General features: G+C 44.1%; 1 protein-coding gene and 1 non-coding gene across 3 annotated transcripts in view; both read right to left on the reverse strand.

Moving 5' to 3' along the window:
- The window catches only part of SYNPR (synaptoporin), a 320,964-nt gene that overhangs the window by 15,346 nt on the left and 281,558 nt on the right, over nt 1-24,060 (reverse strand). The window lies entirely within an intron of this gene.
- On the reverse strand, nt 5,421-5,558 carry LOC119920530. The gene has a single exon (XR_005448270.1). It is a non-coding gene; the product is annotated as a small nucleolar RNA SNORA7 (small nucleolar RNA).

The following is a 24,060-nucleotide window of genomic DNA, read 5'->3' on the forward strand; positions in this document are numbered from 1 at the left end:
CTACCATCCTTCCCGTCTCACAAGCCCACAACCTTGGTGTCATCCTCGACTCCGCTCTCTTATTCACCCCTCACATCCAAGCCGTCACCAAAACCTGCCGGTCTCAGCTCCGCAACATTGCCAAGATCCGCCCTTTCCTCTCCATCCATACCGCTACCCTGCTCATTCAAGCTCTCATCCTATCCCGTCTGGACTACTGCATCAGCCTTCTCTCTGATCTCCCATCCTCGTGTCTCTCTCCACTTCAATCCATACTTCATGCTGCTGCCCAGATTATCTTTGTCCAGAAATGCTCTGGGCATATTACTCCCCTCAAAAATCTCCAGTGGCTACCAATCAATCTGCGCATCAGGCAGAAACTCCTCACCCTGGGCTTCAAGGCTCTCCATCACCTCGCCCCCTCCTACCTCACCTCCCTTCTCTCCTTCTACAGCCCAGCCCGCACCCTCCGCTCCTGCACCGCTAATCTCCTCACCGTACCTCATTCTCGCCTGTCCCGCCATCGACCCCCAGCCCACGTCATCCCCCGGGCCTGGAATGCCCTCCCTCTGCCCATCCACCAAGCTAGCTCTCTTCCTCCCTTCAAGGCCCTGCTGAGAGCTCACCTCCTCCAAGAGGCCTTCCCAGACTGAGCCCCTTCCTTTCTCTCCCCCTCGTCCCCCTCTCCATCCCCCCATCTTACCTCCTTCCCTTCCCCACAGCACCTGTATATATGTATATATGTTTGTACATATTTATTACTCTATTTATTTATTTATTTATTTTACTTGTACATATCTATTCTATTTATTTTATTTTGTTAGTATGTTTGGTTTTGTTCTCTGTCTCCCCCTTTTAGACTGTGAGCCCACTGTTGGGTAGGGACTGTCTCTATATGTTGCCAATTTATACTTCCCAAGCGCTTAGTACAGTGCTCTGCACATAGTAAGCGCTCAATAAATATGATTGATTGACTGATTGATTATCCTAGCCCACCTTGATTGCTGCATTAGCCTCCTTGCTGACCTCCCTGCTTCCTGTCTCTCCTTGGTCACCATTCTGCCCAAATCATTTTTCCACAGAACTGTTCAGTCCATGCTTCTCCACTCAAGAGCCAGCAGCCGTTGCCCATCCACCTCAGCATCAAAGTCCATGTCATTGACTTTAAAGTACTCAATCACCTTGCCCCCTCCTACCTTAACTCTCTGATTTCCTACTACAACCAGCCTGCACACTTTGTTCCTCTAACATGGCTCTCATCTCTCTCACCGCCGACCCCTTGACCATATCCTGCCTCTGGTCTGGAACTACCTCTTTCTCCTTCATTCATTCAATCGTATTTATTAAGCACTTAATGTGTGCAGAGCACTGTATTAAGCACTTGGGAAAGTACAATACAACAATAAACAGTGACAATCCCTGCCCACAACGAGCTCACAGTCTAGAGTTGGGGAGACAGACATCAATACAAATAAAATTACAGTTATATATATAAGTGCTGTGGGGCAGGAGGTGGGGGGAGAGCAAAGGGAGCAATTCAGGGCAATGCAGAGGGGAGTGGGAAATGAGGAAAAGTGGGGCTTAGTCCAGGAAGGCCTCTTGGAGGAGATGCGCCTTCAATAAGGCTTTGAAGGGGGGGCGAGTAATTGTCTGTCAGATTTGAGGAGGTTGGGAGTTTCAGGTCAGAGGCAGGACACGGGCCAGTGGTCAGCAGCAAGTCAGGTGAGATCAAGGCACAGTGAGAAGTTTAGCACCAGAAGAATGAAGTATGCAGGCTGGGTTGTAGAAGAAGAGAAGTGAGGTGAGGCAGGAAGGGGCAAGGTGATGGAGTGTTTTAAAGCCATTGGTGAGGAGCTTTTGATACAGAGGTGGATAGGAAACCACTGGAGATTTTTTTTTTGGGGGGGGGGTGACATGTCCTGAATGTTTCTGTAGAAAGATGATCCAAGTAGTGGAGTGAAGTATGGACTAGGGTGGAGAGGGAGAGGATGTTGAGAGGTCAGCAAGGAGGCTGATGCAGTAATCTAGGTGGGATAGGATGAGTGACCATATTAATGTGGTAGCAATTTGGACGGCGAGGAAAGGGGGGATTTTAGCGATTTTGTGAAGGTGGGACTGACAGGACTTGGTGATGGATTGAATATGTGGGTTGAATGAGAGAGAGGAGTAAAGGATAACACCAAGGTTATGGGTTTGTGAGACGGGAAGGATTGTGGTACCATCTACAGTGATGGGAAAGTCAGGGAGAGGACAGGGTTTGGGTGGGATGATAAGGAGCTCTGTGTTGGACATGTTAAATTTAAGTTTGACATCCAAGTAGAGACATCTTGAAGGCAGGAGGAGAAGAAAGCCGGGAGAGAGATCAGGGAAGGAGATATGGATTTAGATATCTGCAGAGATGTGGTAGTTGAAGCCATGGGAGTGAATGAGTTCTCCAAGGGAATGAGTGTAATAATAATAATAATAATAATAATGGCATTTATTAAGCGCTTACTATGTGCAAAACACTGTTCTAAGCTCTAGGGAGGTTACAAGGTGATCAGGTTGTCCCTCGGGGGGCTCACAATCTTAATCCCCATTTTACAGATGAGGGAATTGAGGCCCAGAGAAGTTAAGTGACTTGCCCAAAGTCACACAGCTGACAATTGGCAGAGCTGTGATTTGAATCCGGTGAGTGTAGATGGAAAATACAAGGGGACTGAGAACTGAACCTGGAGGGACCCCCACAGTTAGGGTGTGGGAGGAAGAGGAAGAGCCTGCAAAGGAGACTGAGAATGAATGGCCCGAGAGATAAGAGGAACACCAGGAAAGGACAGAGTCAGTGAAGCCAACATTAGATAATGTTTCCAGGAGGAGAGGGTGGTCCACAATGTCGAAAGCAGTTGAGAGGACGAAGAGGATTAGGATGGAGTAGAAGCCATTGGAATTGGCAAGAAGGAGATCATTGGTGACCATTGAGAGGACGGTTTCTGTGGAGTGAAGGGGACAGAAGCTAGATTGGAGGGGGTCAAGGAGAAAACTGGAGGAGAGGAAGTGAGACAGCGGGTGTAGACAACTTGCTCAAGGAGTTTGGAGGGGAATCATAGGAGGGAGATGGGGTGATAGCTGGAGGGAGCCATGGAGTCAAGTGAGGGTTTTTTTTTAGAATAGGGGAGACATTGGCTTGTTTGAAGGCAGTAAGGAAGAAGCCATTTGAGAGAGAACAGTTGAAGATGACTGTTAGGGAGGGAAGAAAGGAGGGGGCTAGAGTTTTTATAAGGTGCAAAGAAATGGTGTCCAATGCACATGTGGAAGGGGTGGCATTCAAAATCTGATAGATGAATGCACTCCCCACCTTCAAAGCCTTTTAAAAATTACATCTCCAAGAGGCCTTCCTTGACTAAACTTTCATTTTATCTTCTCCCACTCCATTCTGTGTTGCCTTTGCACTTGGATTTATATCCTTTATTTATAACCGCACAGCACTTATGTGCAATACCTGCAATTTATTTATATTAATGTCTGTCTCCCTCTCTAGATTGTATACTCCTTGTGGGCAGGGAACATGCTTACCAACTCCATTATATTAAAATCATCCAAACACTTAGTACAGTGCTCTGCACACAGTAAGTAATCAGTAAATATGAATGATTGATTTAATATATATTTTCCTATTCTAAAAAGATTTGGAAATGGTACTTTGATTATAAAGAAACTGAATAAAGATATTGGATGTTTGGCTGCTAACTCACATCTCGTGGCTCAGTGGAAAGAGCATCATCATCATCATCAATCGTATTTATTGAGCGCTTACTATGTGCAGAGCACTGTACTAAGCGCTTGGGAAGTACAACTTGGCAATATATAGAGACAGTCCCTACCCAACAGTGGGCTCACAGTCTAAAAAGCATGGGCTTTGGAGTCAGAGTTCATGGGTTCAAATCCCGGCTCTGCCAATTGTCAGCTGTGTGATTTTGGGCAAGTCACTTAACTTCTCTGTGCTTCAGTTACTTCGTCTGTAAAATGGGGATTAAGATTGTGAGCCCCCCGTGGGAGCACCTGATCACCCTGTAACCTCCCCAGCGCTTAGAACAGTGCTTTGCACATAGTAAATGCTTAATAAATGACAGCATTATTATTAGTCATCTATTTTCCATTAGCTCTGAGCTACCTTTCTGGCTAGTTTTACTGTATTTCTGGGATTAGAACCCATGACCTTCTGACTCCCAGACCCATGGTCTATCCATTACGCCATGCTGCTTCTCCTACATAGAGGTTATTTACATTTCAGAGCCAAGGTAAAAATACCTCTATCTTTCTATGACCTACATGCTCCAACTTTCCTACCTTAATATAAACATGCAGAAATATCTGTCTGCATCCACAGCACAGATGTTTTTCCTTCTGTCTTTGTTATTTAAGGATTTTTAAACTTTGTCTCAGTGGTGGTAGTAGTAGTAGTAGCAGCAGCAGCATTTACTGAGCACCCAGTAATGCCTGGGGAATAGAGAATAAAGAAATGGCACATTTCCCGTCCATAAGGAACTAGCACTCCAAGGGTGGATGTAGGGGGGAGACAAATATAAAAAAAATTTACAACATATCTACAATTATTCCCTTTCCTTTAGGCATACTCATGCACACTTGTGCTGATATAGAAATGATCACCCACAGAGAAATGCTCAAACAAAAATGTTTATATAAGCTCATATCCAGACATGCCAATATTTGAGCATTCATGTATAAGTGGGTAACAGTATGACCTAATGGAAAGAGCACAGACCTGGGAATTAGAGGACCTGAGTTCTAATCCTGACTCTGCCACTTGTCTGCTGTAGGACCTTGGGCAAGTAACTTAACTTCTCTGTGCCTCAGTTCCTTCTTCTGCAAAATGGGGATTCAATACCTATTCTTCCTCCTAATTAGACTGCGAATCCCACGTGGGACTGTCTTTTATCTACCCCCGCACTTAGTACAGTTCTTGACACCTAGTAAGTGCTTAACAAATACCACTAGCTATCATTATTATTATTAGTAGTAGTAGTAGGGCAAACCCACACATCTCCCTACTCTTCCCATACCAAGATCTTTTCCTGGAGACAGCTGTTCAGGAAATTCACTGCCCCCTTTTCTTTCTTCTCTCTTCACTGTGTATACTGACCTCAGAGCTTGTGTCTCCAACATTTCATGAAATGGGCACAGCCAGGAGATGCCTAAGGCAATGTCTTTTCCAACAGGCCTTGTGTTCTCTTACGCTGTCATCTTCAACCCATAGTGACATCAAGGACTCATCTCTCCCAGAACACCCACCTCCATCTGCAATCATTCTGGTATTGTTTCCATAGAGTTTTCTTGGTAAAAATACAGAAGTGGTTTATCATTGCCTCCTTCTGCACAATAAACTTGAGTCTCCACCCTCGACTCTCTCCCATGCTGCTGCTGCCCAGCACAGGGGAGGTTTGACTTGTAACATATTACCTTCCACTCACTAGCCACTGCCCAAGCTAGGAATGGAATGGATATGCCTCTGCTTGACTCTCCCTCTCATAGTCAAGACTGGTAGAGTACTGGAAACACTCCAGGTGTAACCCTAAGAGGGGCCCGTGGGCCTACCAAGGAGAAAATGGAAGCGAGGGACAGGAAAAAGAGAGAGAGGAAAAGTGAGGCAGCAGCTTTCCATTGTCACTCTCTCTCTCTCATTCCCTCTATCCTTTTGTGCTCCTGCAGTGGTCCTCTCACCCATGCTACTGAAGAAGAGCTCTTTCCCCAGGGTCTGGCTCTGCTGATTTTTCTCTCCTCTCAGATCTGTCCTTTAGACTCCCAGGCCCTATCCCTTCTTGAACGCCCTCTCCCTCCTCTCTTCACTGTTCCCAAGCCACTGGAAACAGGAGTGGAAGCAGCAAACCTCTTTCTTCTCCTTTTTCTCCTCCTTTTTCTCTGTTCTCCTCACCCTTCCCCTTAATTCCTCCCATTACCCAGCCTATTAAGCCAATCACTGGGAGTGATCGCTAAGCCAGAGGGCTCAGAATCAGCAATTCATGTAACACTAAGGATACTATATATGTAAGGGCTGAATATAATTGATATTACATTATATATATATATATGTCCATATATATATATATGGAGAGAGAGAGGATTTTTTTTATTGTATCCTCTATTTTAGTTGTTTTATTTTAAGTATCAGCAAGGGACCATATATTCTGCTTTCATGCAGTTTGATCTTCCCATAAGCGATAGCCAAATCTGCATGGGTCAAGGTTTCTTTTTTAGATCCTTGTGGGCAGGGAATGTGTCTACCAATTCTGTTATATTGTACTCTCCCAAATGCTTAGTACAGTGCTATGCACACAATAAGTGTTCAATAAATATCACTGAGTAACTGATTTCTGAAAGGATTTTTCTAATGGAATCTGTTGTGACCCAAATCAACTTGGGGCAAATCTAACGCATACCACTAAACCAAAGCAGAAAGCAGAAAGCACTATGCAGTCACAGGTAACATTTCTGAAGCCCCTACTATGAATTCCACCTGATTTAGTAGAGTATTTTAAGCTTTTTCAGCCTCCAACCCTCCACTACCTCCCCAGCGTTGTGGTCACCCTGGTGGGAAGAGCTGTGAAACAAGCAACACAGAAAAGCCAAGATTTCCCCAGCTACAGCTGTCAATAAGGTAAATCTCTTCAACAACAAGTAAGCACACTGAAGGACACAATCATATGGCTCAAAATCCCTTCTGCCTGAACTGACGGCAACAACTTTCAGTTGATTCCTAAATATGAAGAGAAAACTGTTTGCCAGTTCCCTTGGGGTTTGAATGAAGAGGGAGTTGGGCAGCATTTAGGAACACTTGAGTTTGGGAAATGATAGTTTTGGGGTTTTTTTAGATTCTACACAGACTGGATCAATGGGTTCTGGCCATTAGATGCATAAATGATTAGAGCAGTGCAGGGAAATGAGAAGTACTTGAGAGCCTTCTACATTACTCTAAAGTCACAAATCATTCCAAATATACTGAACCTATTGTCTCGGCCTCAGTTTCTGTGGATACCCGGAGGCCTGAAAGTGATAAACCGAGTAACCCTACAGTGGATTATGCGAGCTCAGGGTGAGAGATGACAAGGAAGGGAAAACAAATGCTGCCTCCAAACTCTGGTGTCCCTACCTGTGTTTCCTGGTTAGGCTAGCCAATCTGGTTTTATAGTGGACAATCTGGTTTTCAGCTGGTTTGTCCTCTGTCCACTACAAATATGGAACAAAATACTTTTAATGTTCATTTTTAAAAACTTTAGCACTGAGTTTCCTTTGACCGTGGCTCCTGCTGCCGAGATCCGTGGCTGAAGTAGCACCAGAGTTTAGAAGGATTTGGGAGGGAAATACAATTATTCTGGAACAAATAAGGGTCAGAGGTTCCCTGGAAAATATTATAGGAATGGGCACATGTGACAGCATTATCTGATTAGCATGCCCAGTGAGGACCATCAGTGGCCACCCTCCAAGGAGGCCTCTTGAGCCTGGGGAATCTTGACCCAGGATGAACAGGATGCTCCCCGGTGGACCAGGGAATACCTATGGGAACAGGATGCCCATCTTCACACCCCAAATGGGGAGATTCAGTGTACAGGAGGCAAGAGTGGCTTCCTTGGCTTATCATTCCCAGGTCAAGTGTTACACAGCAAGGACACATATAAAGCAATGTATTTGAAAACCTTTTCAAAACAGGCCTGGCGGTAGAATTTCAGGGAAGGGAGCAGAAGTACAAAACTACCACACCCATGATGCAAAGGGTCTGGCTTACCTACATTTCCCAGAAGCTACTGGGACATAGACTGGCTTCTCTGTCAATAGTGGGAAAAGCCCAGCCCCTTGGGAATAGGGCTGAGTTCTCCTCAGGGAGAGGTTGGGGAGGAAGTTCATTTTTTAGCTTTCTGTCCTGCTGGGCTGTGTATCTGCTGTTCAGCTCCTGGTTGGGACCACAGTAGAAAAAGAGTTCCATGTGGTAATGTATTTCTCCCTGTAAGTTATATCTGGGGTACAAGAGAAGCTAAAGGGGTCAGATTTTTTAGCCTAAACCTTTAGGGTGGCCATGCCAGAAAGGACACAATGACTGGTTTCTGGTGATCAGGCAATCAGATTTGGCATTTGCAACTCTAAAGCTTGTTGACTTTATTCTGGAATATTCTTGTATTTTTCTGTTACTACTCTTACCACTTTGCAGTAGTGATTAAATCTTGACTTTGATCATTATCCTATTTGGGAATCTGGTTTGGCCATGATGACTAGGTCCTGGCTGGAGTTTTATTGACATCTTCCTTGGATTGCTCTAAATACACGATGGCTAATTTTGGTCCCAATTTGAGATTAGGACTGTTTAGCTGAATACTATCCCTCTCTTCACCCTAATTTCCACCAGGCTGTTGGCAGAAGGGGCTTCCTGGACATGGGGTGGGAGTGGTGGTGGCCCAGGTTGGTCCCAGAAATCCCAAGCCAAAGCAATCAGTCAGTCAGTCATATTTATTGAGCACTTACTGTGTGCAGCACACTATACTAAATGCTTGGGAGTGTACACTATAACAATAAACAGACACATCCCCTGCCCACAACGAGCCAATAGTTAAGCTCCTACCACTCTCTCCCAGAGATCTAGTGTTAGGGCCATTCCCAAGCAGGGAACCAGCCTTCCCAATCTGGCTGGGCCCAGGGTATCATTGCCTTTCCCGCCTCACTCCTCTGGGAGGTAGAGACTGAGACATCCCTTTACCCCCTTCTCCCAACACACACCTGTGGCATCTGTGTCAGAAGTAAGTCAGGCAGGAATATGTAGAAGTACATACACTGCTGTTTTCACCTCAGTACAAGTCAGTGTACTGGTTTTGTACTCATTTGTACAGGTAACTACATACTGGGTTTAGTTTTGATCTTTTAATGATTATTATTTGTTATGGTTGTTACTATTATTATCATTATTATTTGAGGAATGATGGAGCTGCAAGCAATGAAACATAAGATTATTTGCAAAGAAAAAGCATTTAAATACATGGGAGTTGGGCGGGAATCGGTAAAGGGGTGTCGTTAACTCTCCAATGTTGTCAGGGGTGATCCTATTCCTGGTTTACAGTGACCCAGTGGAAAGAAAATTGGGCTCATTGTGCTTTTGGCCCAATTTACTAGAGGAGTTAACACATCTGAGATAAAACAACAGTAACTAAATATCTACCACACCTATATACTGCCCTATCCAATTTTTCTTTAAAGGTATGTCTCCAGAGCAGAGTGTAGTTTCTCAATTTTAGTTTTCTTTTTTATTTTTTGAATGGTTTTTGGCTTCTCCACCTATGATTTTAATACTTCACATCAGATTAAACCCAGTTCAGAGATAAACTGGAGATTTGTATCATACATGCATCATGCATTATCTTTTCTATCACTCCCCTCACTATAAATAAACGTTATTTATTTATTTAATCATTTATGTATATTAATATCTGTCACCCCCTCTAGACTGTGAGCTCATTGTGCGCAAGGAATGTGTCTGTTCATTGTTATACTGTACTCTCCCAAGCGCTTAGTAGAGTGCTCTGCACACAGTAAGCACTCCATAAATATGATTGAATGAATGAATGAATGTAAGGACCCATGCTATGGTTGAGGGCTAAGGTGTGTAGGAGATAATATAGGTAACCAAAATAAGGCATTTCTCTGTTTCAGTAAAACACAGAGCTAGGAGGTGCACATATTATTGGCAAACATGTTTGCTTATGAGATAAAAGGCTGAAAGAGAACTGAATACTTATTCAGAAGGCTTAAAAGGCTTTTCTATCCATGAAAAAGCACTGATAGGAAACACTGACTTTCTAATGTGTTAATTAAAATGAATCAGACACGCGGGGCTGAATAAGAGGTGATATGTTCTGGGGACATAGCCCTGAGTTAGGAGCCATGATACCTAGCAGCTCGAGTGCCATCTTCATTACTGGTGTGTGCTTTAGAGTGAGTCATTTCAATTCCCTGAGCTCTGATTCTTTCATCTACACAGTCAATGACCTGGGATTCTTCTCTAATTATCCTATTCTGTACTGTTGCATTACAAATATAGTTCCCTCAATTGGTGTGTGGGGGAAGAGTGCCGAACAAACCTCTTTTTGGAGGGGTTGTTGGGTCAAACCTCTCCGTGTTCACTCAACCTCAGATTTGGTGTGGAGAAATGGGAGTTGGAATGGCTATGTAAACATAGGGAACTGCCTACCACAATGGGGCTTTGGATTTGGGTTACTTTAATTATATTTTGAAAAAAAAAAACCTACGCTCTATGTCTGATCTTTCTGTCCATTACACTGTTACTAATAAGCCAAAGGACAACCGGTACCAGCTGCTCTCATTTACATATTGCTTGTTTGGAAAATCTCATCCGGAAATCTCCCGTACTTCACCCAGCCAGCTCAGTTCTTGAAATCTGTTTATAGAGAAAGGACAAGGGACCTGCTGCTTATCCGCTTGTGTTGACCACTCTAGGTAGTGCTCCCTTTGAACTCAGCTGGGGATCTCAGCAGGTGCTCAGAGATGGGGAAAGACATGAGCCTCAGGCTGCACATTTTCTCAGTAGTCAGTAGTTTGGAACCATATTTCTCAGAGCTTTCATTGTTTTAATTTTGGAAAGAAGCAATATCCAAGGAACAGACTTTTTAATCCAAGCCAGATGGTATAATACCGGTTTCATTATTTGACGAACTGGATGCAGCTCATAATTTACCTGAATGAGTTTCATTTGATTACTGAAAGAAACTAGTGCTACATAGATAATCAGGTTTTTGCTCAAGGGTAAAGAGCTGAGGACACTGAGCTGCTTTTAGTTTTAAGGGAGTGGGTAATAATACATCTTTTTGGATTTAATTTCTTTTCTCTTCTAGTTAAATTTTATTCTGATTGACATGCTGGATGTGCCATTGCCTTTACAGAGTACTCTAGCAATGGGAATAGCTGTAATACTTGGGTCTCTCATGTCTTGCAAACCAACTCCTTTAAATCTTCCTTCTCTCTATTCATTTCACTTATTCACTACTGATAAAATGTTATTCTAATTTGGACACATAAATAAGACTTTGGTCATCATTTCACTTTGAAGGTATTAAGCTTCTACTGTACAGGTTATCCATTGCTCTGTGCAATACTACATTGCCTGTGTTAGACTATTTAAACAAAGTCATGGTTCCTCATTCATCTTCACTTTACTTCTTTAACGATTTTGACCCCTTCCTCACCTACCTTCTCTCCTTTTCCATGCCCACTCTGATCCTCGGGGACTTCGACATCCACATGGATATCCCTGATGACTCCTCTGCTGCCCGCCTTCTATCTCTCCTCGACGCTGCCAACCTCTTGCTCCATCCCACCTCACCCACTCACCAACTTGGTCATACCCTCGACCTCATCATCTCTTATCGCTGCACTGTGTCCACCCTCACCAACTCTGAAATCCCTCTCTCTGATCATAATCTTCTCACCTGCCTCCTCACTCACACTCCTTTCCCCTGTAAATCCATATTACTCCCTCACAGAGATCTCCGCTCTCTTGACCCCATCCATCTTTCTGAGCGCCTCACACCCCACCTTGCCTCCCTCTCCTCTCTGCCCATTCTTGATGATCAGATCACTGCTCTCAACTCTACCCTTTCTACTCAGCTAGACTCACTCGCTCCCCTTTCCCTTCGCCGCTCTCGTACCACTAAGCCACAGCCCTGGATCACTGCCACTGTCCGCCTCCTTCGCTCTTACGCTTGAGCTGCCGAACACTGCTGGCGAAAGTCTAAACACCATGCCAACCTCGTTCACTTCAAGTTTATCCTTTCCTGCCCTAACTCAGCCCTCTCCTCTGCCAGACAAAACTATTTCTCCTCCCTTATTGACACCCATGCCCATCATCCCCACCAGCTCTTCTGTACATTCAACTCCCTTCTCAGGCCCCCAGTTCCTCCCCCTCCTGCTTCCCTCGCCCCAAACGATCTGGCCTCCTACTTCATTAACAAAATTAAATCCATCAGTTCCGACCTCCCCAAAGTCACTCCCCCCACTACTCCAACCCCCCGGCTGTCAACACTCTCTGCTACTCTCCCATCCTTCCCAGCAGTATCCTCAGAGGAGCTCTCCTCCCTTCTCTCAAGTGCTACTCTGGCCACCTGTGCTTCAGACCCCATTCCTTCTCATCTCATGAAATCTCTCGCTCCATCCCTTCTCCCCTCCTTAACTTCCATCTTCAACCGCTCACTCTCCACTGGTTCCTTCCCCTCTGCCTTCAAACATGCCCATGTCTCTCCCATCCTAAAAAAACCCTCTCTTGACCCCACCTCACCTTCTAGTTATCGTCCCATATCCCTCCTACCATTCCTTTCCAAACTCCTTGAATGAGTTGTCTACACGCGCTGCCTAGAATTCCTCAACAACAACTCTCTCCTCGACCCCCTCCACTCTGGCTTCCGTCCCCTTCATTCCATGGAAACTGCGCTCTCAAAGGTCACCAATGACCTCCTGCTTGCCAAATCCAACGGCTCATACTCTGTCCTAATCCTCCTTGACCTCTCAGCTGCCTTTGACACTGTGGACCACCCCCTTCTCCTCCACACATTATCTGACCTTGGCTTCACAGACTCCGTCCTCTCCTGGTTCTCCTCTTATCTCTCCGGTCGTTCTTTCTCAGTCTCTTTTGCAGGCTCCTCCTCCCCCTCCCATCCTCTTACTGTGGGGGTTCCCCAAGGTTCAGTGCTTGGTCCCCTTCTGTTCTCAATATACACTCACTCCCTTGGTGACCTCATTCGCTCTCACGGCTTCAACTATCATCTCTACACTGATGACACCCAGATCTACATCTCCGCCCCTGCTCTCTCCCCCTCTCTCCAGGCTCGCATCTCCTCCTGCCTTCAGGACATCTCCATCTGGATGTCTGCCCGCCACTTAAAACTCAACATGTCCAAGAGTGAACTCCTTGTCTTCCCTCCCAAACCCTGCCCTCTCCCTTACTTTCCCATCTCTGCTGATGGCACTACCATCCTTCCTGTCTCACAAGCCCGCAACCTTGGTGTCATCCTCGACTCTGCTCTCTCATTCACCCCTCACATCCAAGCCGTCACCAAAACCTGCCGGTCTCAGCTCCACAACATTGCCAAGATCTGCCCTTTCCTCTCCATCCAAACCGTTACCCTGCTCGTTCAAGCTCTCATCCTATCCCGTCTGGACTACTGCATCAGCCTTCTCTCTGATCTCCCATCCTCGTGTCTTTCCCCACTTCAATCCATACTTCATGCTGCTGCCCAGATTGTCTTTGTCCAGAAATGCTCTGGGCATGTTACTCCCCTCCTCAGAAATCTCCAGTGGCTACCAATCAATCTGCACATCAGGCAGAAACTCCTCACGCTCGGCTTCAAGGCTCTCCATCACCTCGCCCCCTCCTACCTCACCTCCCTTCTCTCCTTCTACAGCACAGTCCGCACCCTCCGCTCCTCTGCTGCTAATCTCCTCACTTTGCCTCGTTCTCGCCTGTCCCGCCATCGACTCCTGGCCCACGTCATCCCCCGGGCCTGGAATGCCCTCCCTCTGCCCATCCGCCAAGCTAGCTGTCTTCCTCCCTTCAAGGCCCTACTGAGAGCTCACCTCCTCCAGGAGGCCTTTCCAGACTGAGCCCCTTGCTTCTTCTCCCCCTCGTCCACCTTTCCACCCCCCCCATCTTACCTACTTCCCTTCCCCACAGCAACTGTATATATATGTTTGTACATATTAATTACTCTATTTATTTATTTATTTATCTTACTTGTACATATCTATTCTATTTATTTTATTTTGTTGGTATGTTTGGTTTTGTTCTCTGTCTCCCCCTTCTAGACTGTGAGCCCGCTGTTGGATAGGGACTGTCTCTATGTGTTGCCAACTTGTACTTCCCAAGCGCTTAGTACAGTGCTCTGCACACAGTAAGTGCTCAATAAATATGATTGATTGACTGATATTACAGTAGGACAGGCATTTCAAAATGAAACCATTTCCAGTGTCATAGGCTACGTGCAAACAAATTATACTGGGCACTGAGTTCATCCATTCCCTACTTCAGGCATGTTCATTCTTTTTGGAATTCCATCGGCCTGATAGAAAACCAAGAGTTCAGAATGTTGGGTGCCTCTGAACAATTTACTAAACTAAAATTAATGTCTGGGTAGTTCTCCATCCTGCTTATCAGAACCTCTGGGCTCATTGTTTTTCCTCCACAGCTTTTTGGGCTGTATTCCCAATCTTACTGGCTGCAGGTCTCCAAAGAAGGCCTGAGAGCTTCCAAGCAGGGTGGAGAAGAGTCAATGTTCGGGTTTTCTGACCTGTTAGCTCTTTCTACCATGCCTGCCATTCCCCTGTCCCACCTTGCTTGCTCCCTCCTACAAGTCTTGCCACCTTCCACTCACAAAGGACGTGTCAAATCTGTGTCTTGAGCACATATTTTATTTTATTAAGTCAGATTCTTTCACAAGGAGACCTTTTTAACTGTTGACTAAGAATCCACCTACTTCCTTTTTTTGAAGGATATAGGCAACCTCTAAATGAGCTTGGCAGGGCAATGGAATGTCTTATAGCCCTCTTCCTCCAACTTTGATATTGTCCCCTCTAGTGAGGTTTATGCTTCCTGTGCCAAGGTTGCATACCTGCTGGGAAAGTGAGCAAGTTTCATTTCACCTTGAACTAGCTTTTCTTTTTAGTAATGTTGCCTGGAGTCAAAGCACTAGAGGATGATAATTTTAGATTGCTGCAGATGGCTCCGTTTTGACTACCCTCACCATGCTCCTCCTCCTGGGGCTGCAATGCTTGAGTCATCATGGGTTTCAACACAGCCAATACCCACCCACACCTCATCAACTGAACTAAAAGTTGCATGGCCAGCTCTTCAACCCTTTCTATGCAGCTGGGGGGCCTCTGTCTCCTCCTCTCCTAGGTGATGGCCAGAGGGTTAGGGAGGAAGTGAGTCTCAGACTTCTCCCTGCATGACTCAGGGCCTGTAGGGGTGGAGAGACATTGAAGTGTGAGTGAATGTGTTTGCTAATTCTGTTTTATTGTACTCTCTAAAGTGCTTCATACAGTGCTCTGCACACTGTAAGTGCTCAAATACCATTGATTGACTGCATGTGTGTTTGTGTGTAGACATAAAGCTATTTAAACTGTGAACACTGTGTTTAAGATGGAGGCCTGTGTGGGACAGGGAGTATGTCTAATTTGATTATCTTGTATCTACCTCAGCATTTAGTACAGTGCTTGGCATATAGTAAGCATTTACCAAATATGTACTTCCAAATAAAGTCAGTAAAGTAGATCACGTGCAGAGAGGTAAGGGTGCCACCAGACAGTGCAGGGAGCGGCTCTCCGGAGCCCAGTGGAAGCGGGTGACCAAGAGCCAGGGCCGTGGACTAGATCTAGATGAAACTGACTCCCCTGGAGCCTTCCTTGGGACCACCAAACATTACTTAGAAGCATAGGAAAGCAGTGTGGCTTAGTTGAAAGTCATGGGCCTGGGAGTCAGAAGACCTGAGTTCTAATCTCAGCTCCTCCACTTGTCTTTTGTGTGACCTTGAGCAAGTCACTTCACTTCTCTGTGTCTGTTTCCTCATTTGTAAAATGGAGATTAAATCTTATTCACTATTAGACTGTGAGCCCCATGCAGGACAGAGACTATGTCCAAACTGATGACCCTGTATCTACTCCAGTGCTTAGAACAGTGCTTAGTACATAGTAAGTGCTTAACAAATACTATAATAATAAAAATCCTGCTAAATTCACTCATTCATTCATTCATTCACATTTATTGAGCACTTACTGTGTGCAGAGCACTGTACTAAGCGCTTGGGAAGTACAAGTCGGCAACCTATATATTTTCTGACCTCAGAATCAATGGTGTTTATTGAGTGCTTACTATGTGCGGAGTACTGTTCTAAAATACTGTTCTAAGTACAATGCAACAGAATTAGCAGATTTCTCTACCCATAATAACCTTACAGTCTAGAGGGATGAATATATGAATGCCTAGTCCTTCAAAAATGTGGAGTAGTTTTCTTGCAAAACCCCACGTCAAAGAACACTCACATCACAGTATTCATCCCATGTCCAATACTGTTGCACATAGGAGTTAAATATTTATTCTGGGACTGGTTTTATCTGACAAGATATTTGCTTCAAACTGGTATGTCTGCTGTTTTTGAATTAGGCCTCCATTAAAAAGCCTCCTAAAAGATTGTGAGGGAGATTTTTCTTGAGCACTCTGTCACCCCCTCCTTCTAGACTATAAGCCCGTTGTGGGCAGGGATTGTCCCTCTTTATTGTTGAATTGTACTTTCCAAGCACTTAGTACAGCGCTCTGCACACAGTAAGCACTCAATAAATATGATTGAATGAATGAATGGTTTTGTGAAGATAACCAACATGGGGAAATAATTTAGACAACATTGTATAGTATTGTTTGAAAATAGTGCTCTCACATGGACTTGGTTTATGAGAATTTCTTGTTAAGTAAAATATGCTCTTTGCTGTCTGTTTTTAACCAGTAACAAGTGAGCAAACTACATTAACACAGTCAGGTTCGTGAAATATTTGCTATTTTTCAGGCACTTCTTATGCATTACCAAAATTAACCCATCTGTCATTCCACAGTGGATGGCAGTAATCATGAACTTCTAATATACTAGTTATTGGAATAGTAGACTCACTGAAGACTAGTAGCATGCAAAGAGGACTCTGGGTCTCAATGATATTATTTACTTTGAGGTTAAGTAATACCTACATTTGTGTGATATAGACTTGGGGATACTTTTGAGAAAAAAAATTTACTTGAATAGATTACCTCCCCAAATTGGCTATATAAATATATGTATATATATGAATATATATATTCACCGACAACCTCAATTTCACATGATTTAAGATGAATGACACTCGTGTTTCTAAATGTAAACATTGTTTAAGCTTTATAAATTATTGGTTTTGATTTTACAGTCCTAGTCTTCTTTATGACATAGCTCTGGAGGGCATAGACAATGTTGGAGGGTGCTTGTGAGCCTCAAGAAAATGGGAAAACAGTTTTAAAAGCCACAGTGTGGAAAGGATAATGGGAGGAGAAAGTTTAGAGAATATGTGGGGGTGGGGAGAGGGAGTTACCTTATCAAAAGAGAGGGTCAACACATCAGTTTTACTTCTGATGAAGTAAAAGTCAGCCTCTCTATTGTAGAACTTCTCTGACAATATAAATACATACATTAATGTAGTTATATTACTCTATAATCCATTGAGTAACAATTCTGGGTAAATTTAGTAAAAATAGTATATTTGATTCAGAAATCAATCCCCCAAATATAACATCATTCCTATGAGAAATTTAATTCTGATCTCCATTGCACACAGAATTATTATTAAGTGCCATCGAGTCGTTTTAGATTCATAGTGAACTCCATGGATACACTTTCTCCAGAAAGTCCTGTCCTGTGCCATAATCTGCAGCTTTTCCAACAGTTCTTCTGTTATTGTTGTTATGGTCTCTAACCATTTAGCTGCTGGCCTGCCTCTTCCTCATTTTCCCTGGACTTTTCGTAGCATTAGTGTCTTCTCCAGAGAATTAGTCCTTCTGATTATGTGTCCAAAATAGGCTAATCTAAGTCGAGTTATTTGGCCTTCCAAAGACCACTTTGGCTTAATTTGTTCTAAAATCCATTTGTGTGGTCTTCAGGCAGTCCATGGTATTTGCAAAAGCCTTCTCCAACACCACATTTCAAAAGAATTGATGCTCTTTCTATCCTGTTTTTTCACTATCCAGCTTTTATCCATACATTGTCACTGGAAGCACCATAGTGCTCAATAAATACAATTGACTGATTTATTCCTAAAGATAGCAGGAGAAGAAGTTGTCTACCTGAGCCTGGAAGAATAACTAGAACTTGATATTGATCAATCATTGGTATTTAGTGAGTGGCTTACTGTGTGCAGAGCACTGTAGTAAGCACTAGAAAAAGTACAATGCAACATAATTGGTAGACACAATCCCTAACCACAAGGAGTTTACACTCTACAGGAGGAGACAGACATTACAGTAGATTGGGTGACAGGGGACAGAGTAGAGTATAAGAATATGATAACTTAAGTATTGTGTGACTGGGGTATCAAAGTGCTTAGGGGGTACACAGGCAAGAGTGGATAGAGAAAATAAAGGGCTTATTCTGGGTAGGCCTCTTGGCCCAGAGATTTCAGGACTACTGTTTACCAAAAGACTAATGAGGCAATGGGTAGATTCAAATGTCTTCTAAGACACTAGTTAGAAGACAAAACCTAACTGACAGTGCCAAATAACTGATGTCCAAATAGAAATTTGGGAATATTAAGTATATTCCTTTATTTGTGATCAAATAGTGTTTGGAATAAGAAATATGTATACATTGGAAAAAAACTGTTATAAGTAGATGAGCTGGATTTACTCAAAGACTTTAAAATGGGTCATGCTTTTGAAGCTAATTCATCACGTGTGAATTAACAGGAAACTAAACTAAGCAAGGTTACACGATAGAAGATAACCCAAATTGGGTTGAGGTGGCTCAAATAAGAAAACATGATAAAGGGAGAAAATGGAAATCACATTGAATTGTAAAATGTGTGGTGGGAGTGATCGACCAAAGAGAGGTCCTGTGTTCTAAAATATCTACATTAACTTGTTCCAGCAAAAAGATAAGAGGAACCAAAAAGAAACATTCAGTGGATAAGACAGCTCTGGATTTGTACAGATACAATGATAGGATATATAAAAATTATACCACAATAGATTTGCCATTACTATCACTGAAGAAGAATAAAACAATCACTGTGAATAATGAGATTAGAAAAAAAAGCTAACTTCAGAGAAGATGAATGAGGATACCCTATCGAATGCTAAAAGGTCCAGTGAAAATATGAAAAATGATGACAATGTTGAGAAAGAGGAAAATAAGGAAAAGCAAACTTCGTGAAAGTTAGAGTTATGTCAGCTTGAAAAAACAACTGAAACTGTAAATGTTTATATTAGGATACAAATATCTCTATTAAGTTAAGATAGTATAATTTTAAGAGGGTAATATTCTTGAAGTGCACAGTAAATTCTGTAGCAGAGAGTAGATAGCAGAAGGACAGTGCTTGGCACAGGTTCACTTGTAAATAAAATCATATAAATAAGTTGTTTGATAACACATGCAATGACTGATTTGCTGGCTTTGGCATCCACACTTCCAACATTTCTCTGTCACTTTCCCATCCCTATAAGGGAGATCACCTAGGGCTAAACATATATTTTACTTACAAACCATGCCATTCCTCCAGAAAATGAAAATTTACTAGAGCATATTTATACGTTCTCTTCCTCTTCCTCTACTCTCTGATTTTTGCTCATCTTTTTTTTCAGTGGCATTTGTTAAACACTTCCAGGTACTGTACTAAGCACTGGATTAGATACAAAATAATCACATGGGGCTCACAATCTTAATTCCCATTTTACAGATGAAGTTGCTGTGGCACAGATAATTTAGGTGACTTGCCCAAGGTCACACAGTAGACAAGTGGCAGAGTAAGGATTAGAACTCAGGTCCTATGACTCCCGGGCCCTTTCCACTAGGCCATGCTGCTTCTCTTGTCTTCATGAAGTTTAGAAAAGGGGAGGTCAAAATTTTCACTGGAAATAATTGACCTTGAGATGATAGACCCTTGGAATACCCAAACCTAGTTTCACCACTAGGTTTTGGTGAGAATTGACCAATGGCCACTTGACTTGATTTTCCCTATTATTTCTAAACTATGTCTCCTGTATGGTATATCCTTCCTGTACCAGTTCTGCCATTCCTTATTTCTCCCTTCCTTGTAACCACTGCTCAAATCCCAGCGGACGGTGACAGAGTTCTGACTATCACTAGAGATAGCTCTGCCCTGGGGCCAAGTTGACCCCTGTTGCAAGCAACTGACATTATCAGAGTTGGGGATGTCATTCTAACGCATGTTCTGTTGGAGAAGTTGCTAGATAGCAGGGAGCAAGAACCAAGGCATTGGGAGAAAGTGAAAAGCAGGATGAGAGCAAGGAGAATTTAGGAGAGGGGGCAAATGGGATGGAGGAATGGACTGAATATAATGGGAGGGTATTAAAGGTATAAGATTCTTTTTGAGGAAAATAGGGTCTGACAGCATCTTTTGGTTTTTTCCCTCCCGTTCTGCTCCCAACCTACCTCATTTTTAAAAATTATTATTATTATTTGTTGTTTTTTGTTTTTAAGTATGCAAGGGATAGAAGAAACCATGTTTTCCTCAAATCCTCAAAGTAATAATGAGAGTGTTCTTGTTGCTCCCTCACACTTAATTCAAAAACCTCCTTGTTTCAGTCCAGGCAATATCCCGGGCTTGGTCCCCTCACTCTTCTCTCAGAACATGTTAACTAGGATTTAGAAGCTCCATGAACAAACAGCAAGTACAGGGTTTTCCTTCATCATATTTGTTGCTAAGGCACATGGATGTGCACCATGGCTAATAAGACAGACATGTGCCATTCTATCACCTCAATATTTCACGCATGTGCTGCCGCATATACCACCCTGAATGCTTGGTTCTCTGTATCAGAAACTTCTCGAAGTCTCTAAGAGAGTCATCCCATTTCTAATCATTGATTGCCAGGCCTGCTCTGTCTTCTACTGTTGCCTTTCCTCTAGACTGAAAGCTCCTTGTGGGCAGGGAATGTGCCTGCCTAATCTATTCTATTGTACTCTCCAAAGCACTTAGTACTAAGTACTAAGTACAGAGTACTTAGTACTCTGCTGGTAAATATGATTCACTGATTGATTTCAGCTATCTATCCCTATGCCAAATTGGCTTAGGTTTTGCTTCATTGTGTCTTTAAAGTTTTTCTTTTGTTCTTCCTGCCTATGACCTGCCTGATATATGAAGTGAACCACATAGAGCTCTCTCTCCCTCTCTCTCTCTCAAATAAGCAGCATGGTGTAGTGGATAGAGCATGGGCCTAGGAGTCTGAGGGTCAGTGGTTCTGATCCCAGCTCTGCCACTTGTCTGCTGTGTGACTGTGGGCAAGTCACTTCACTTCTTTGGGCTTTAGTTACCTCATCTGGAAAATGGGGATTGAGACTGTGAGCCCCACATGACACAAGGACTGAGTGCAACTCGATTTGCTTGTATCCACCCCAGTACTTAGTACAATGCCTGACACAAAGTAAGTGCTTAACAAATACCGTTATTATTATTAATAGTATATGAAATATGTCCCTTGAGCTCAAACAAAACATCACTGGTGGCAGTACAGGGGTGACTCTAAGGGCTAATGTGGGATCCCCCCAGTCCGGGATACATCATGCACACAAAAGGCTGTCCCTTGTGTTTTTCTGCAAGACGTAGCTCCTTTGCCCCATTTCAAATGAGTTTCGCTTGGGTGATTTGAAATACAAGATAGCCTAACATTTCATGACATTTCTCTAAGGATTCATTTCTATTTTGGCATCCAAAGATGAAAAGCTACAAATGGGTCCTGCGATAGCTTTAATAAGCACTACCAAGTTAACACTTCTAATGAAAATTTTCTAAGTTGCTTTACTGACTTGGAAACCTCAAAGATTTCTTCCAACCAACTACTTTGAGTTTGAAATGCAAATACATGTATGAGACTCATTTGTTTCTTTGTTTCTCTAAGAATTGGAATTGGGACCCATATGGTCCCAAGCTTCTCTTCCATCAGGGCCTGGGGTCCAAGGACTGGTGTTCCTTTTCTCCCTTGTCCATCAAAGCTGAAGTATCTGTCAGATCTTCCCAACATTTATAACATTGGGAAGGTTGTGAATGGTGAACTAGAGACACCTGTGCTGGAGCAGTGAGGAGTCTGAAAATTGTTCCTTTCGCTCTAGTGTACTGTTACTTTTATAGTTATTGTTGTTCTCATTGTTATGGTTTGTGGATCATCTGCTACTCTCCCATCCTTCCCAGCAGTATCCTCAGAGGAGCTCTCCTCCCTCCTCTCAAGTGCTACTCCAGCCACCTGTGCTTCTGACCCCATTCTCTCTCATCTCATGAAATCTCTCGCTCCATCCCTTCTCCCCTCCTTAACATCCATCTTCAACTGCTCACTCTCCACTGGTTCCTTCCCCTCTGCCTTCAAACATGCCCATGTCTCTCCCATCCTAAAAAAACCCTCTCTTGACCCCACCTCACCTTCCAATCAATCAATCAACCAATCAATCAATCAATCGTATTTATTGAGCGCTTACTATGTGCAGAGCACTGTACTAAGCACTTGGGAAGTACAAATTGGCATCACATAGAGACAGTCCCTACCCAACAGTGGGCTCACAGTCTAAAAGGGGGAGACAGAGAACAGAACCAAACATACCAACAAAATAAAATAAGTAGGATAGAAATGTACAAGTAAAATAAATAAATAAATAAATAAATAGAGTAATAAATATGTACAACCATATATACATATATACAGGTGCTGTGGGGAAGGGAAGGATGTAAGACGGGGGGATGGAGAGGGGGACGAGGGGGAGAGGAAAGAAGAGGCTCAGTCTGGGAAGGCCTCCTGGAGGAGGTGAGCTCTCAGCAGGGCCTTGAAGGGAGGAAGAGAGCTAGCTTGGCAGATGGGCAGAGGGAGGGCATTCCAGGCCCGGGGGATGACGTGGGCCGGGGGTCGATGGCGGGACAGGCGAGAGCGAGGTACAGTGAGGAGATTAGTGGTGGAGGAGCGGAGGGTGCGGGCTGGGCAGTAGAAGGAGAGAAGGGAGGTGAGGTAGGAGGGGGCGAGGTGATGGACAGCCTTGAAGCTCAGGGTGAGGAGTTTCTGCCTGATGCGCAGATTGATCGGTAGCCATTGGAGGTTTTTGAGGAGGGGAGTAATATGTCCAGAGCGTTTCTGGACAAAGATAATCCGGGCAGCAGCATGAAGTATGGATTGAAGTGGAGAGAGACACGAGGATGGGAGATCAGAGAGAAGGCTAGTGCAGTAGTCCAGACGGGATAGGATGAGAGCTTGAATTAGCAGGGTAGCAGTTTGGATGGAGAGGAAAGGGCGGATCTTGGCAATGTTGCGGAGCTGAGACTGGCAGGTTTTGGTGACGGCTTGGATGTGAGGGGTGAATGAGAGAGCAGAGTCGAGGATGACACCAAGGTTGCGGGCTTGTGAGACGGGAAGGATGGTAGTGCCGTCAACAGAGATGGGAAAGTCAGGGAGAGGACAAGGTTTGGGAGGGAAGACAAGGAGCTCAGTCTTCGACATGTTGAGCTTTAGGTGGCGGGCGGACATCCAGATGGAGATGTCCTGAAGGCAGGAGGAGATGCGAGCCTGGAGGGAGGGGGAGAGAGCAGGGGCAGAGATGTAGATCTGGGTGTCATCAGCGTAGAGATGATAGTTGAAGCCGTGGGAGCGAATGAGGTCACCAAGGGAGTGAGTGTATATTGAGAACAGAAGGGGACCAAGCACTGAACCTTGGGGAACCCCCACAGTAAGAGGATGGGAGGGGGAGGAGGAGCCTGCAAAAGAGACTGAGAAAGAACGACCGGAGAGATAAGAGGAGAACCAGGAGAGGACGGAGTCTGTGAAGCCAAGGTCAGATAATGTGTGGAGGAGAAGGGGGTGGTCCACAGTGTCAAAGGCAGCTGAGAGGTCAAGGAGGATTAGGACAGAGTATGAGCCATTGGATTTGGCAAGCAGGAGGTCATTGGTGACCTTTGAGAGCACAGTTTCCATGGAATGAAGGGGACGGAAGCCAGAGTGGAGGGGGTCGAGGAGAGAGTTGTTGTTGAGGAATTCTAGGCAGCGCGTGTAGACAACTCATTCAAGGAGTTTGGAAAGGAATGGTAGGAGGGATATGGGACGATAACTAGAAGGTGAGGTGGGGTCAAGAGAGGGTTTTTTTAGGATGGGAGAGACATGGGCATGTTTGAAGGCAGAGGGGAAGGAACCAGTGGAGAGTGAGCGGTTGAAGATGGAAGTTAAGGAGGGGAGAAGGGATGGAGCGAGAGATTTCATAAGATGAGAGGGTTATCGCCCCATATCCCTCCTACCATTCCTTTCCAAACTCCTTGAATGAGTTG

Source organism: Tachyglossus aculeatus, chromosome X1 (assembly GCF_015852505.1).
Source record: "Tachyglossus aculeatus isolate mTacAcu1 chromosome X1, mTacAcu1.pri, whole genome shotgun sequence".
In the NCBI taxonomy this organism is placed as follows: Eukaryota; Metazoa; Chordata; class Mammalia; order Monotremata; family Tachyglossidae; genus Tachyglossus; species Tachyglossus aculeatus.